General features: G+C 33.3%; 1 protein-coding gene and 2 pseudogenes across 6 annotated transcripts in view; 1 reads left to right on the top strand and 2 right to left on the bottom strand.

Annotated features, from left to right (window-relative positions):
- STRN3 (striatin 3) overlaps positions 1-14,077 on the top strand; it is a 76,982-nt gene that overhangs the window by 15,221 nt on the left and 47,684 nt on the right. The window lies entirely within an intron of this gene.
- Positions 5,637-9,125, bottom strand: LOC111730001 (annotated as a pseudogene).
- On the bottom strand, positions 13,173-13,286 carry LOC111730019 (annotated as a pseudogene).

Genomic DNA, 14,077 nt, shown 5'->3' with positions numbered 1-14,077 from the left:
TAGTAAGTTTAATATTGAGCTTCCTAGGGGACAGTTTTATATTGACTGCCTACCCCACCTTAACACCCGGTATATACACCATATTTTCTTGTTTTCTTTCATGCTTCATAATTTTTTGTTGGAAACTGGACATTTTAAATAATGTAGCAACTGTAGAAATTAGATTCTCCCTTCTCCTCAGAATTATTTATTGCTGCTATTTGTTATTATGTTTAGTGACTTTTGGGAACTAATACTAGAAAGTCTGTATTTTTTTGCTGTATGTGGTTACCAAAGTCTGCTCAGTTAGCTTAGTGGTTAAGCTAATGAATAGGTAGAGATTTCCTTGGATGCCTGGAACATGAAAATCTTCCAGTCTTTGCTGAGGTGTCTGTGTGTGTGTTGTGACATGGCTTTAACACTCAGCCAGACAGTTTACAGCTCTGTCGTCTCCTTTTCATTCAGAGAGTAAAGGTTAGCCAGAAGTGAGAGTTTAGGGCCTTCTTAGGTCTTTTTCGAGCATGTGCAAAGGTTACACATGAGTTTAGCCTTCTAGATTTCCATGAATATCTTGGAGCTTTCCAAAGTCTCCCTGGATATCTCATTCCCAGCTTTTCCTTTTAAGCTTTTTTATTATCCGATTGTTTGCCCTAAATATTGTCAATCACCTCAGGCAGCCACAGTGTTAGCAAATGCCTCGGATTGTTTTTGACCAAAGTTACCCAGATAAAAAGCTGTTAGTACTGGATGAGCTCAGAGTCAGGTCAAATAAAGACAGCTTTGCTACTAGAGTCTTCCAGGGAACCATTAGACATGTCAAATGACAGTTCTCTGGGAATGGGACTTTTTAAGGAGTTCCAACCCAGTTCTGCCCCCTGTAGTGACTGTTGATTTTCACATAAAGTGAGTTCTTTAAAAGTTTCTTAATTTTTCTTTAATCGTGGTAATTTTCTTATTTAATGAACCAGTTTTACTAATGAGAAAGCGGTGAAATAAAATTCTCTCAAGTTGTATATGTTTTATTCATAATAAGATGGACAGTTCTTTCTAAAACCAACTGAACTGGTTTAGTTTTGATGTGTATAAATAATGAGTTAACCATTTTAATATCAGAAATGTCATTATAGAATCCTGAGGTGCTAATCAGAGGGATTGAGATTTATAGTTGGCAGATCTTAGAAAGACATCTAATTCAGCCCTCTCATTTGACAAATGAGGAGGCAGAGGAGGAAAGATAAAGGGTTATTAAGCTAGTGACAAGTAAAGATTAGAATGTAGGTTTCTAAACTCCAGACTAGTGTCTTTTATCAACATTCCTTACTCAGTTTTTTTATAATTTCTAAGAGAATATTAGGATTCTGGAACAGCAAGAGTATTTAATGGCCTTTAAAATCATCTTGTTGGCCCTTGGAACAGTGTTACTATGTAGATGCTTCATTAGCAACAGCAGTAATAATAATAAAGTCAACTTTTCATTACCCCTGAAATTATTGTGGACTGACCAGTCTGATTTATTTTTAACCTTCCTGGAAGATGATTTCACAGATAGCTTTGGAAACTTCTTCCTTGATGGCTGTGAGTTATCAAATAATAGAATTATGTTTTCACTATTTGCTGGCAGGATTATACAATGAACGTGATTTTCAGACGAGGTCTGAAAGTGCTCTAGAATTTAAAAATTTCGAATTTTAGTTTCAATGGTAAATTATCTTAAACATGTTTTGGATCATCTGTATCACAACTGAATATTGTCACTTGACTCTCAGGTTATAATTTGTATTTATTTTTGGTGGTGCCAAATAACACTGTTTGGTTGTTGGGGACTAATATTAAGGAAAAGAATATAGGTAGTCTGAATGAATAAGATGCTTTTGAGTTAAGTAAAGACCAAATGATTTTCTAGCATGTGGAATTAATGTTTCATAATAGTGTGAAACAGAAAAATTGCATGTCTTGACATGGGGCATTTAGTAGTACAGGCAGTCCAAACTTGCAGTTTACGGTGGTGCAGTGAGTACCATTTTTATGTCGTGAGCAGAGATTTAAATTCAGCAAAACCAGCCATTCATTCTTTCAAGTGTTCTCGTTAAATTGAATTTTGTTTGGAAGTTTTGTACTTAGTTTTTAGTTTATTTGGTTTTATGTTTATGTAAGATCTGTATGCATAAAGAGTTTGCTTAAAGATTTATGTTTGCCTAGGTTTAAATAGGGTTAAGGTAAAAATTTATGTAAATATTAGAAACTGAGGACCATTTTTCCTTTTAAAGAGGTCTATATATTAGTGAAATTTGAGAATCTGTGTCTCCAGAGTTCTAAGTTAAAGCAGTTGATGTTAGACCACCTAAAGGTACCCACTTTAAATATATGAAAGTTATAATGAATGTGCCAGTCATTTTTTACACGCGTGTGTGTAGACAAGGAAGGAGGAAAGGGAAGATTTTTGTGTGCAAGAAAAATATTTTTAAGTTATAACAATAGGACTTATATTTTGTTGTTGTTGAGCTTTCTCTATACTATTATCTTCACGATTATATTCGGGAATGACCAAAAGTGTTCTTCATAAACATTTTTAGTGTCTCTATATGATATTATTTTTAGTGGTATTTTCTAATAAGCCCTTTCACAATTTGGCTTCTGCTTACCTTTCAGCTTTATCTCCCTTGTATCTCTTCTCCTCCTCAGTCTCTCTACTCTCCAAACATATACAAACATGCCTTGGAGATATAGCACGTTTGGTTCCAGATCACTGTAATAAAGCGAGCATTGCAATATAGTGAGTCATAATTACTTGATTGGCTATAGCTTAAGGGGTTACATTATTTGGGAAAGCCTAGTTGGCTGTTTGTTATTAGTTGTCCTTAGGTTTTGATTTGTTAACCTTTCAGGCATTTGCATACAGGCTTAGGTTTTGGTTTGCTTATGTAGGTTACTAAGGCATTAAAGCCAACTCAGTCTAAAGGCCTCCTTGTTTAATTTAACAAGGTTGAATGATAGATGATAGGACCATATCTGGTCAAAGGCTGATGAAAAAGGAGCCTAGGAATACTGCTAACTTAACCCTGAAGCAGCTGATTAGATTGTGGTTAGTATCTTATATTAGTCAGGGGTAAGATACATCATAATTATCTTAATTTTAATCCCAATTCCTTTCTTTTTCAGTATTGTCAGATGAAATTCGTGCAGTGTCAGTTTTAGGGAGACAGTTACGGTTACATTTTCTGGCACTTCTTATATACTCTAAAAGGTTAAGTTAAAATATCAAGTGTGTGGTATCTCTTAAGAGTCACAGTATCCTTGAAAACGCTGCCTAGAGTACTCTAACACTCTAATATGCTCTCATATCACTTCTTTTTAGCTCCTTGGGTCATTGGGCCAGGATTTTTTGGGGGAGAATTGGGTAGAAATATGTACCAAGTTTCATGTTGTGTTGTGTGTCTTAATGGTGATACTATAAATAGTCAAAACATGGATCAGCATTACATATGTTTATGTAAGGATCTGAAAGATTCTTCTTAATATATTTTCCTATATAAGTGTGTATGAAACACTTAACAGCCAGTACTAAAGATCATCTCTTATTATATTTTATACATAATAAATAAGTTTTCATGAATTGCATTCATTTTTTAAAGAGTTTAAGTTAGTTCCATAAAAAAGAAACATCCTAGGAATTTCTATATGCTAGCTCTCATCTATTTATATCATTAAAGTATCCTTCACTTTTAAAGAGTGCAACAAATTAAGCTATTAAAATTCCCTCTGTCAAAATTGTTTGAGCAGTGTACTCATTTTAATTGTTATATTTATGAATGGTTTTAACATGAGCTAATAAGAAATTATGTGAATATTTTTTCCCTAGATATTTAGAGGTCATCCTTTTTGAAAAGATAATTAAGTGGCATAACAACTATAAGTTTTAAATCTTCTTAAGGATTTTTCATGAAGAGAAGTAAATTTAAAACTTTTATAGGCCTTTCTTGTGGGAAGATGGTATTGAATTCCAGAGAACTCAAATCCAGGGTATCTTGCCCTGCCGACGGCTGTAATAGGTATCAGCCAGATCAGACGTCCTATTTGGGGGAAACTTTTATTAAGTAATGATGTTTATGTGAACTGTTAAAGGGAATTTCCAAAAATAATTATTGTTTGCCTCATTGACTTTCTTAAGGTTAGTTAATATATATCAGGAATTGTGTTCAGATTGTTTTCCTTGGAAATTTAAAAATCTAGGTTAAACCGTACATTGGTAGGATTTAGTACTATAACAATAAATGCAGCTATAAACACTTAACTCCTAAATTAAGATTCTTTTAATTTATTCATGTTAAGTTCGTTAAATGTCAAGTATTATTTTTTTGCTTTTGATCATTAATGTACTGAATTATTACATAGATTAGATAAACAGAATTTCTGGAATCGCAAACATACTCACTGAACCAAAGTGAATTTTTCTTTTATGCATGTGAAAAACCTCTTTGCATTTTTTAAGAGTAATGTCATTTATCATAGATGGATTAAGTACTTCCAGGTTTGAGATTCAGCAAGGGATTGTGCATATATAGTCATTCCCATATTTTACAGTTGAGAATACTGAAAAACTGTAATTATGACTTCAGTTATTAAGCAACAAGTATTTATTAAGTTTTTACATATGCCAGGCTCTGTCCTGGGTAATAGGAATACATAGGTGAACAAAAGACAAATTTTTGTACTTCTATGGAACTTATACTCTAGTAGCATATATCTAATTAGTGGCACAACAAGGACAGTTGATTTGGTTTAGTATTCCATTTTCTTAGGAAGAAATTGGGCTGGTAAATTATTTTTCACCCTGCTTGCCAGTTCAGATTGTTTTGTCATGGCTGCCTACAGCCTAAATTACGTTAAGAATTCTTTTCTAACTCTGAGACAAAGTTATTGATGTCGGCTTTTGGTTTGGGAGAGGAATTGGTAGCATCCTGAGATTATCAACCCTGCCCTTATCTCTCTAGCTGATTTTCTCTCCCCATTCTTTTTAGCAGCTTTATAGTTTATAGATTTGGTGAGCAGAAGGTCTCTGGAGTGAGATAGACCTATTCAAGTCTTCACGTCTTAGTGCCTCCACTGCTGTTCTTGTGATAGTGACCAAGTTACTTTACCTCTTTGTACCCCTTTTGTCTCTTCTGTAAAGTGGGGGAAATAATACCAACTCATTGGATCATTATGAGGAATAAGTAAGTGCGTACACTTAAATACTTAAAACTGTTTGGCACGTAGTATACTTGACAAATATTTGTGATAGTTACTATTTACAGTAACTTTTCATTTACAATTCTCAAGTCCAAAAGTTATGAAAATCAAAAGGTTTTTGTTAACCATTTGATGGCAGAAACCTTATCTGAAGTTTCAGGTTTATCCCATTTACTGAAAACTCATATATTTTGTTGTATTTGTTTGATTTTGTTATTGCCACAATTTGCATTGGATGGGGTGTTATGTAATATGTGGTATATACGCTTTACTAATAATTTCCAGAACATATCTGGCCTAAAGGGTTTTGGTAGAGAAATTTGGACATCTGCTGAAAATTATACTACCTAGCTAAGTCTTTTTCTCAAGATTTGTAATGATTTTAAATAGCTTTCCTGTTCAGTAATTGCTGTAATTGATGACTCAAAATGCTTTGAGTTTTAAGAGAAAGAGTAATAAATTAATCTAAGCTGTTGTTCTTGAAAACTTGCTTATAGAATTATTTTTTATTATTTGTAACCTGTTAATATTTATTATGAAATTTGAAATATCTCTTGGGGTTTTAAAAATGGTTTCAAGAAACATGCCAGTCATGAGAACGTAAGTTTGCCCTCCAATCACAAGAAAGGTATTTTTCCTCCCCTTTAATTGTAAAGTGCTATGAAAACCATTTTGTTATTTTTTGATAATACAGTAATCTTTCATTTAGTCAGCATTCTCATTATTGGGTTCCCCAAAGAATCTCATCAGCACACACACACGAAAAGCCGAAAGTCATTTAAAGGATGCCTCTTCTACTTAGTCAATTTTTGAAAAATTTATACCCATATTCCAAAAATAACTTCCTTCTCTTTTCAAAGATACATAAATAACAATAAAATGTATTAGAAGTTACAGAGTCTACTTATTCTTAGCTTAGACATGATTTGGTTGGTTTAAAGCAAACCAACTATTGCTATGTAAAATGACATTGTGATTTTAGAGGATGGTGGTGGTATTTTTATTAAATTTTGTTTTAGTTTTTATTATAAATAGAAGAGCTAAAATATAGGGTTTTTTTTGTTTTTTTTTTTTTGTTTTTTTTTTTTTAGTTTAACTGATATTCCTTTAATTGAACCAACCTCTACATACAAAATAGATGATTTAAGATTTTTGAATGGAAAAAAATTTTGGTTTCAGGAGGTTTTATGAGTCTGCTACATGTTTTCTGGAAATCCTTTAACTGGGCATTTTAAGACCCCTGAAGAAAATAGGAGAAAAATTAGTTGAAAGAAACTAGCAGTTAGATTTTTGAATCCAACTACCTATTCTTTTTCTTTTTTTTTTCTTTTTAATAAGTTTATTGGGGTCAAATTACCTATTCTTAAGTAAGCAAATCCAGAATTGGAAATTGGGGCAATTCCTCGTCTGAGTTTCCTACACACACTAATTCATCCTAGAAAACAATGTTGTGCTTTGCTCTAAGGTGGGCACACTGAAAGCATGGAAAGTTTGTGGAATGGTAAGAATTTTGAGGGTAGTTTGAGCAGGGATGAGAAAAATAACTAGACAGTGCATAAAGTTAGATCAGAAACCGTGAATTTGTATTGACACCAACTACATGACTTTTCTCAATAGCCTTATGGGAATAATGGAGAAAGTGGATTGACCCAAGATGACTTGTTAGACTGATTGGACTAAGTAATGAGGTACTTTTAAGTAAAGCCAACCACATTTTCCCCCCTAAAGTGGCTAGAGGGTTCATAATGGTCACAAATTAACACAACAAACTTTAAGGCTGATAATTTTTTCTCATTTACCTTATGTTTAATTTCCATCAGTTTCAATATATGCCAGTGTAATTAACTCTGCATGAAATTCAGTATTCTGCATATCCTATGGAGTCATGGGATTGAACCAGGAGCCACCTTCTTTTATGTGAACTTCAGTGGTACTGTGGAGACCAAACCAATTTTATTTAGGTTAACCAGGATGTTTCATTTGTAGGAGAACCCTCTTGCAACAGGATTGTTCAATTTTCCTAATAATGGTGGCATTCTTTTAAACTCTTTTCATTTCAGCAGCAGTAGTTTTATAAATAGAATATTAGGCTAAATCTAAAAATGTGGGACTCCTAGTCAGCTTTCATTTCTCTACATATGATCATGAGAATAGATTAGGATATCCTTCACATTTTCAAGCAAAACACAATTTAAAATATTTGTGCTTGCCAAACTCCAAAAAATATCTCCTTGAGGATAAACCAGAAGAGCATTGCATTTCCCCAGTAATGCTATAGTTTCATCATACACACCAATAAATCTACATGACTAGTTCTGTACTCCTTTTTCACAGAATTTATTTTACACCTATTATATCAAACAGCATTTTAAACACTGACATATAAACTCCTTAATAAGATAAAGCAGACAAAAATGTTTATGAGAAACAAGATATACCATCACTTAGTCTTCAAACATTATTGCACTTTCATAATTTGACAGTTCATTCATGAAAAAATCTGCAGACAACTAGTTTTAACAGACAACACTTTTAAATAGACATGACTGCCCTAAATTGTTTATTAAGTAAGAATTTTAACAAACGTTACTTACATTAGCGATGGAGCTGGAAAGTATGGCGTCTTCTCCAAGCTACGAGGCGAGAACCACCAATAATGTGGTGGAACTTGGGGCCCTTTCCGAGGCCACGGCTCTTGTGGCCTGCAGACATCCGCCTTCGCATCTTCTGTGCTTGTGGACTGGTTGGGTGTCAGGATTCCATCTGATAGCTTTATGGGATGGATCAATGAGGTTAACCTCAAAGAATTTGTATGTGGAATCTTCACCAATTCAGTAAGAATTCAGGACTCTTGGAGCCCCACAGTGGCGTCCAGCTTGCTCCTCAGCAACAGACCGAAGGCTTCAAGCATACTTTATCTGGTTAACACCATGACGGACAGGCTTGCCATAGATCGCACCCTTAGGAACTGGGCGTTTGTGGCCACCGTAGGCACATGAATCCGATATATGACATAACTTTACTTGGCCTTTTATCCCAGCCTGCACATTTTATTGGGCTGGGTGGGGTATAGGGTCCTGTGGATCACAGAGAGCTAGCGGTAGTGCCAGCAGAGCACCCTGAGAAGAAAGCACATTGCTTCAGACTGCTTTTTCCTCCATAGCTCCTGGAAGTACTTGTAAGTGCTCATCTTGGCTTACCTGATGGCTTCACCCAGATGGAAAGGAAAGAGCCTTTCTCATACCAATAATAGAGATTTTATTTGCCTCTGGAAATCTTAGTATTTTGTTAGTGTTTCTCTTTTCCCTGGAATTCTTAGCTAGGTATAAAATTGGAAAATGAAAATATTTATAGGCTATATATTTAAGCAAGCTTTTTATTCTTCTTGAAAGGAGTATGCCTTTTGCATGCACTTTAAGTGGGGAACTGATTGTATTACTAGATGTTTATACAGATTTCCATGCAGTGTGCCTCAGCACACTAAATTATGAGGCTAAGTGTGTGTATGAGTTTAAAATCTAAGCTCCTTGATGATTCTCTTAGCTAGGTTTTCAAACCTTTGTGTGATACGGATTTTTTTTGGGTATTTTATGTTTTATATAAAATGCCAGTGAGCTGGTTGACTCTATATACTTATAGTTTAAATTATTTACAGCTGAACCTTGCTTTACCTGAAGTATTTAAGTGCTTGGAATAGAATCACGTGTATAATTTCAGTTGACCATTAAGGGGAGAGGATACTAACATTTATTGATAGCCCACTACTTTAAATAGTGGTGTTAAGAATTTATTTATTGGTTGTTATAACCTGATTTTTCCTTTACTTTCCTTCCAAACCTAAAATATTTAACACAATTTTGTTAATTCCTTGGATGTTAAAGTTCTCCAGTGGTGGTGTAGTTTTTAAATATCTCAGTTTTCCAATAGTTCTAAAGAATGTCTTAAAATCATTAAATAAAATTCATTTATAGCTAGTGTTTGTGTTTAGTTTAAATTTTGTTTAAAATAAGAAAACTTACAGTAAAACATTTTATTAAGTAATTTATTTTGTTGTTTTAAGCGAGATAATCTTATTTCAGAAATATCGGAAACCAGTAATTGTGAAATAACTTTAGACTGATATTAGCTGAATTAGTGTTGATCATTTTGCACTGGAGACATTTGCTGTTAAAAGTTACCTGTTGTCAATATTAACTAATTTTTTTAGATTGTCATGTTATAACCACATCCTGATTGTTGAATAAACTCAAGAGATAAATAAAATAAGGGCCAGTGAATACCTTCACCTATGTTCAAAAGAAGAGATATTATCTTAAAAATCAGTAATAAGATTTTTTACTCCAAATTAACTGAGATTGGATATGGAAACATTTATAAAAGTTCATTTTTGCTTGTACAGTATATTTGTAATAATGAATTTCAGGTTAATTATCTATGTACTTTTATACCCTTGAAGTCAAATAATTAGGAACATGTTAAAATTAGTTGAGTTTTGCAATAAAAAAAAAATTAAAAAATGTCGTTCTTAAAGTTCTTCCGTTACTGAAGTTACTGCATATTTTATTGTAGAATGTTTTATTCCTCGTAATTAAGGACCTAGATCTTTGACTTTATCTTTATAATAAAATGTACTCCTTATTTCTAACCCTTAAGAGCGAGATTAATTTTTTAAACATTTTAAAATTGTGAAATATAATTAATATACAAAAAGTGTATAAAACATAATCACACAGTTTAACCAGTTATAAAGAGAACAACCATTATATCAGTCTTGGAGAGGTCAAGATAATAGAGCATTGCCAACACCCCAGAAGCCTTACAACCTGCCCCTTTCAAATGACACTGCCTCCTTCTCACATAAGGATAACCAGTATTCTGACATTTTGTAGAATTGTTTCTTTGTTATCTAGGTGTGCATTGCTCATTAGTTTAGTTTTTGCTTAATAGTGAGCACTCTGTAAATGGAATCATATACATGTTGTCTCATGTCTTGCTTTTTTCCTAACATTATCTTGGTTCATCTGCATTGTGTGTAGCTGTCATTTATTTTCTGTACTGTGTAGGATTTCATTGTACTCATATACCACAATTTATGTTTTTTAATTGATGGATATTTAGATTGCAGTCCTTGGCTACTATAAAAAATGGTCCTGTGAATATTTTATTATGTCTCCTAGTATGCACATCCATACACGCATTTCTTTTGGATATATGTCTAGCAATTTTTTGGTTTTAATGTATCTTCAACTTTAATAGATAATGCAAAACTTTTCCAAAGAGGCTATACCAGTTTATGGCCCGTAAGTTGTTTATGAGACTATAGGTTGATTCATATCTTCCTCAACAAATAGTGCTGTTAAATTTTTTTTTTTTAGCCAATCTGGTATTGTTACTATATTGTATTTTTAATTTTACTTCTCTGAATACTTTTAGGTTAAGAACTGTTTTATATCTTGATTGGCCATTTCAATACCTTGTGATCTGGTAGTGTAAGTCTTTTTACAATATTTTCATCAGGCTGTCTGTTTTTATTAGGCGGTTTATCATTTTGAAGAGTAGATAGAAATTATATTTATGAGCCCATCCTCCGCTATATGTTTTGCAAATATCTTCCATGTAGTTTGCCTTTCTTAAAAAAAAACTTAATTTTTTAAAAATACTTTTTAAAAAATTGCATTAAAAAGCATTTACCATCTTAACCATGTTTAGGTGTACAATTAGTAGTGTAATGTATAGTCACATTGTTGTGAAACAAATCTCCAGAACTTTTTAATCTCGCAAATCTGAAACATTAAACCCATTAAAAACATCAATTCCTCACCTCTACCTCCCTAGTAACCACCATTCTGCTTTCTGTTTCTATCAATTTGACCACTTTTGAGACCTCATAGAAGTGGATTCATGTAGTAGTTGACTTTTTGTGACTGCCTTATTTGATATAGCATGTTATTGTAGCATGTGACAGGATTTCCTTGCTTTTTAAGGCCGAATAATTTTTTTTTTTTTTTGTATGTATATACCACATTTTGTTGATCCATTCATCCACTGATGGATAGTTGGGTTGCTTCTACCTCTTGGCTGTTGTGAATAGGGCTGCTATGAATATGGATGTGCAGATACCTCTTCAAGACCCTGCTTTCAATTCTTTTGGATAAAGTGCATAATTTAAGGTTTGTTCTGTGTTGTACTCGTTTATGGGTTTTGACAAAGCATAATATTATGGGTCCACAATATCATACAGAATATGTAGTTTCACCACCTCTAAAAATTCCCTACGCTCACCTGTTTGTCTTCCTTACCCCCAAATTTGTGGCCACTACTGGTGTATTTTGCTGTCTGTAGTTTTGCCTTTTCTAGAATGTCTTATAGTTTGAATCATGCAGTATGTAAATTTTTCAGACTGGCTTCTTTCATTTAGGAATATACATTTAAGTTTCCTCCTTGTCTTTTCATGGCTTGATAGATCGTTCCTTTTCATTAATGAATCATAGTCCCACGTATGAATATACCACAGATTGTTTAACCATTGATCTATCGAAGGATATCTTGGTCAATTCCAAGTTTTGGCAGTTATGAATAAGGCAGATTGGAACATTCAGGTACAGATTTTTTTGGACACGGATTTTCGGTTAATTTATATAGGTACCAAAGAGCTTGATTGCTGGATCTTATGGTAAGAGTATGTTTAGTTTGTAATAAACTGCCAAAGAGTATTCTAAAGTGGCTGTACTATTTTGCATTTCCCCAGATATGAATGACAGTGTTATTTCGCATCTTGGTCAGCGTTTTGAATTTCAGCCATTCTAATGGATGTGCAGTGGTATCTCATCGTTTTAATTTGCATTTTCCTGATAACAGTGATTTTGTGGAGCATATTTTTATACGCTTAATTTGCCATCCATATCTCTTTGGCGAGGTGTCCATATCTTTTGCCTTTTTAAAAATTGGGTTGTTAATATGAGTTGGATATTAATAGTTGTTTTAAGAATTCTTTGGTATTTTGGAAATATTTTCTCCCAGTCTGGTGTGTATTTTCATTCTTTTAATAGTGTCTTTTCCAGAAAACAAGTGTTTTCAATTTTAATAAAATCCAGTTTATCAATTTTTTTCATGCTTTTGGTTTTTGTATTTAGAAACTCATCCCCAAACCTAAGGTGACCTAGATTTTCTCCTGTGTTATCTTCTAGAAGTTTAATAGTTTTGTACTGTACATTTAATATATATTATATATTTTAATGTATATATATATATGCACATAGTATAGTTTAAATGTATGTATTTTATATATGGGGAGAGGTAGGGAGAGAGAGACAGCTACATAGATACAGTGAGTAAGTCTTTAAGTCTGGCAGTGTCAATCTTCTGACTTTGTTGCTCTTCCATATTATGTTGGCTATTCTGGGTCTTTTGCCTTTTGCATAAAGTGTAGAATCAATTTTTCCATATCCACAAAATAATTGGTATTTTTGTTGCTGGGCTTTTCCTTGGGATTGCATTGAATCTACAGATCAAGTTGGGAAGACTTGACATCTCAAAGTACCAAGTCTTTCTATCCATGTAATATACATACATGGAATATCGCTTATTTAGATCTTTGATTTCTTTCAGCAGATTTTTTTTTTGTATATTTCCTTATAGATCCTTGTGCATCTTTTGTTAGCTTTATATCTACATTTTTTTAGTTCTAATATAATGGTATTTTCTAATATAAATGTATTTTTAGTTTCACTTTCAAATTCCAGTTATTCATTGCTGATATATAGGAAGGCAGTTAACTTTTGTATATTAATCTTGTATCTTACAACCTTGCTATAATTGCTTATTAGATCCAGGAGTTTTTTTATTGTTGTTGTTGTTGATGATGTTGTTAATTCTTTAGAATTTTCTATGTAGACAGTTGTGCCATCTGCAGACAGTCTTATTTCTTCCCTCTCAATCTGTATACTTTAAATTTCTTTCTCTTTTTTTTAATGGAGCACTTCACAGATTTATGTAACATCCTTGTACAGGGGCCATGCTAATCCTCTGTGTATCATTCCAGTTAAAATGTTCTTCTTGACTGTTGCATTAGCTAGGACTTTGAGTGTGATGTTGAGTAAGAGTGGGGAAAGGGGCCATCCTTTCCTTGTTCCCAATATTAGGAGGGAAAGCATCTAGTTTCTATTAAATAGGATACTTAGCAGTAGGTTTTTGGTAGATGACCTTTATCAAGTTGCAAATGTTCCTATTATTAGATTGCTGAGGGGTTTTGTCATGGTGTTCGAGTTTGTCAGATGCTTTTTCTGAATCTTAATATGGTCATATGCTTTTTCTTTTTTAACCTATTTAGCCAGTTAATGATATTGATTACATTAACAGACTTTGAGATGTTGAGCCAGCCTTGCATACCTGAAATAACCTGAAATAACTCTTACTTGTTATGTAATATTCTCTCTCTTCACATGTACGTGCACGCACAGACGGGTGTGTGTGTGTGTGTGTGTGTGTGTGTGTGTGTAGAGAGAGAGAGGGAGTGTGTTAGATTCAATTTGTTAATATTTTGTGGAAGATTTTCACATCTGTGTTCATGAGAGATGTTGGTCGGTGGTTTTCCTTTCTTGTGATATCTAGTTTTGGTATTAGGGTCATGCTGACTTACATTAGCAAGTGTACCCTCTGCTTCTATTTCCTAAATAGATGTAGAGAATTGGTATCATTTCTTCCTTAGATGTTTGGTAGAATTCACCAGTGAACCCATCAGGGCCTAGTGCCTTCTGGTTTGGAAAATTATTAATTATTGGTTCAGTTTCTTTAATAGAGGGCTATTCAAATGATCTGTTTCTCCTGTGTGAATTTTGGTAGATTGTATCTTCCAAGTAATTAGTCCATT

The sequence above is a fragment of the Pteropus vampyrus genome, unplaced genomic scaffold (genome assembly GCF_000151845.1).
Source record: "Pteropus vampyrus isolate Shadow unplaced genomic scaffold, Pvam_2.0 Scaffold297, whole genome shotgun sequence".
In the NCBI taxonomy this organism is placed as follows: Eukaryota; Metazoa; Chordata; class Mammalia; order Chiroptera; family Pteropodidae; genus Pteropus; species Pteropus vampyrus.
The sequence above is the reverse complement of the archived record's forward strand: the minus strand, read 5'-3'. Positions and strand labels throughout refer to the sequence as shown.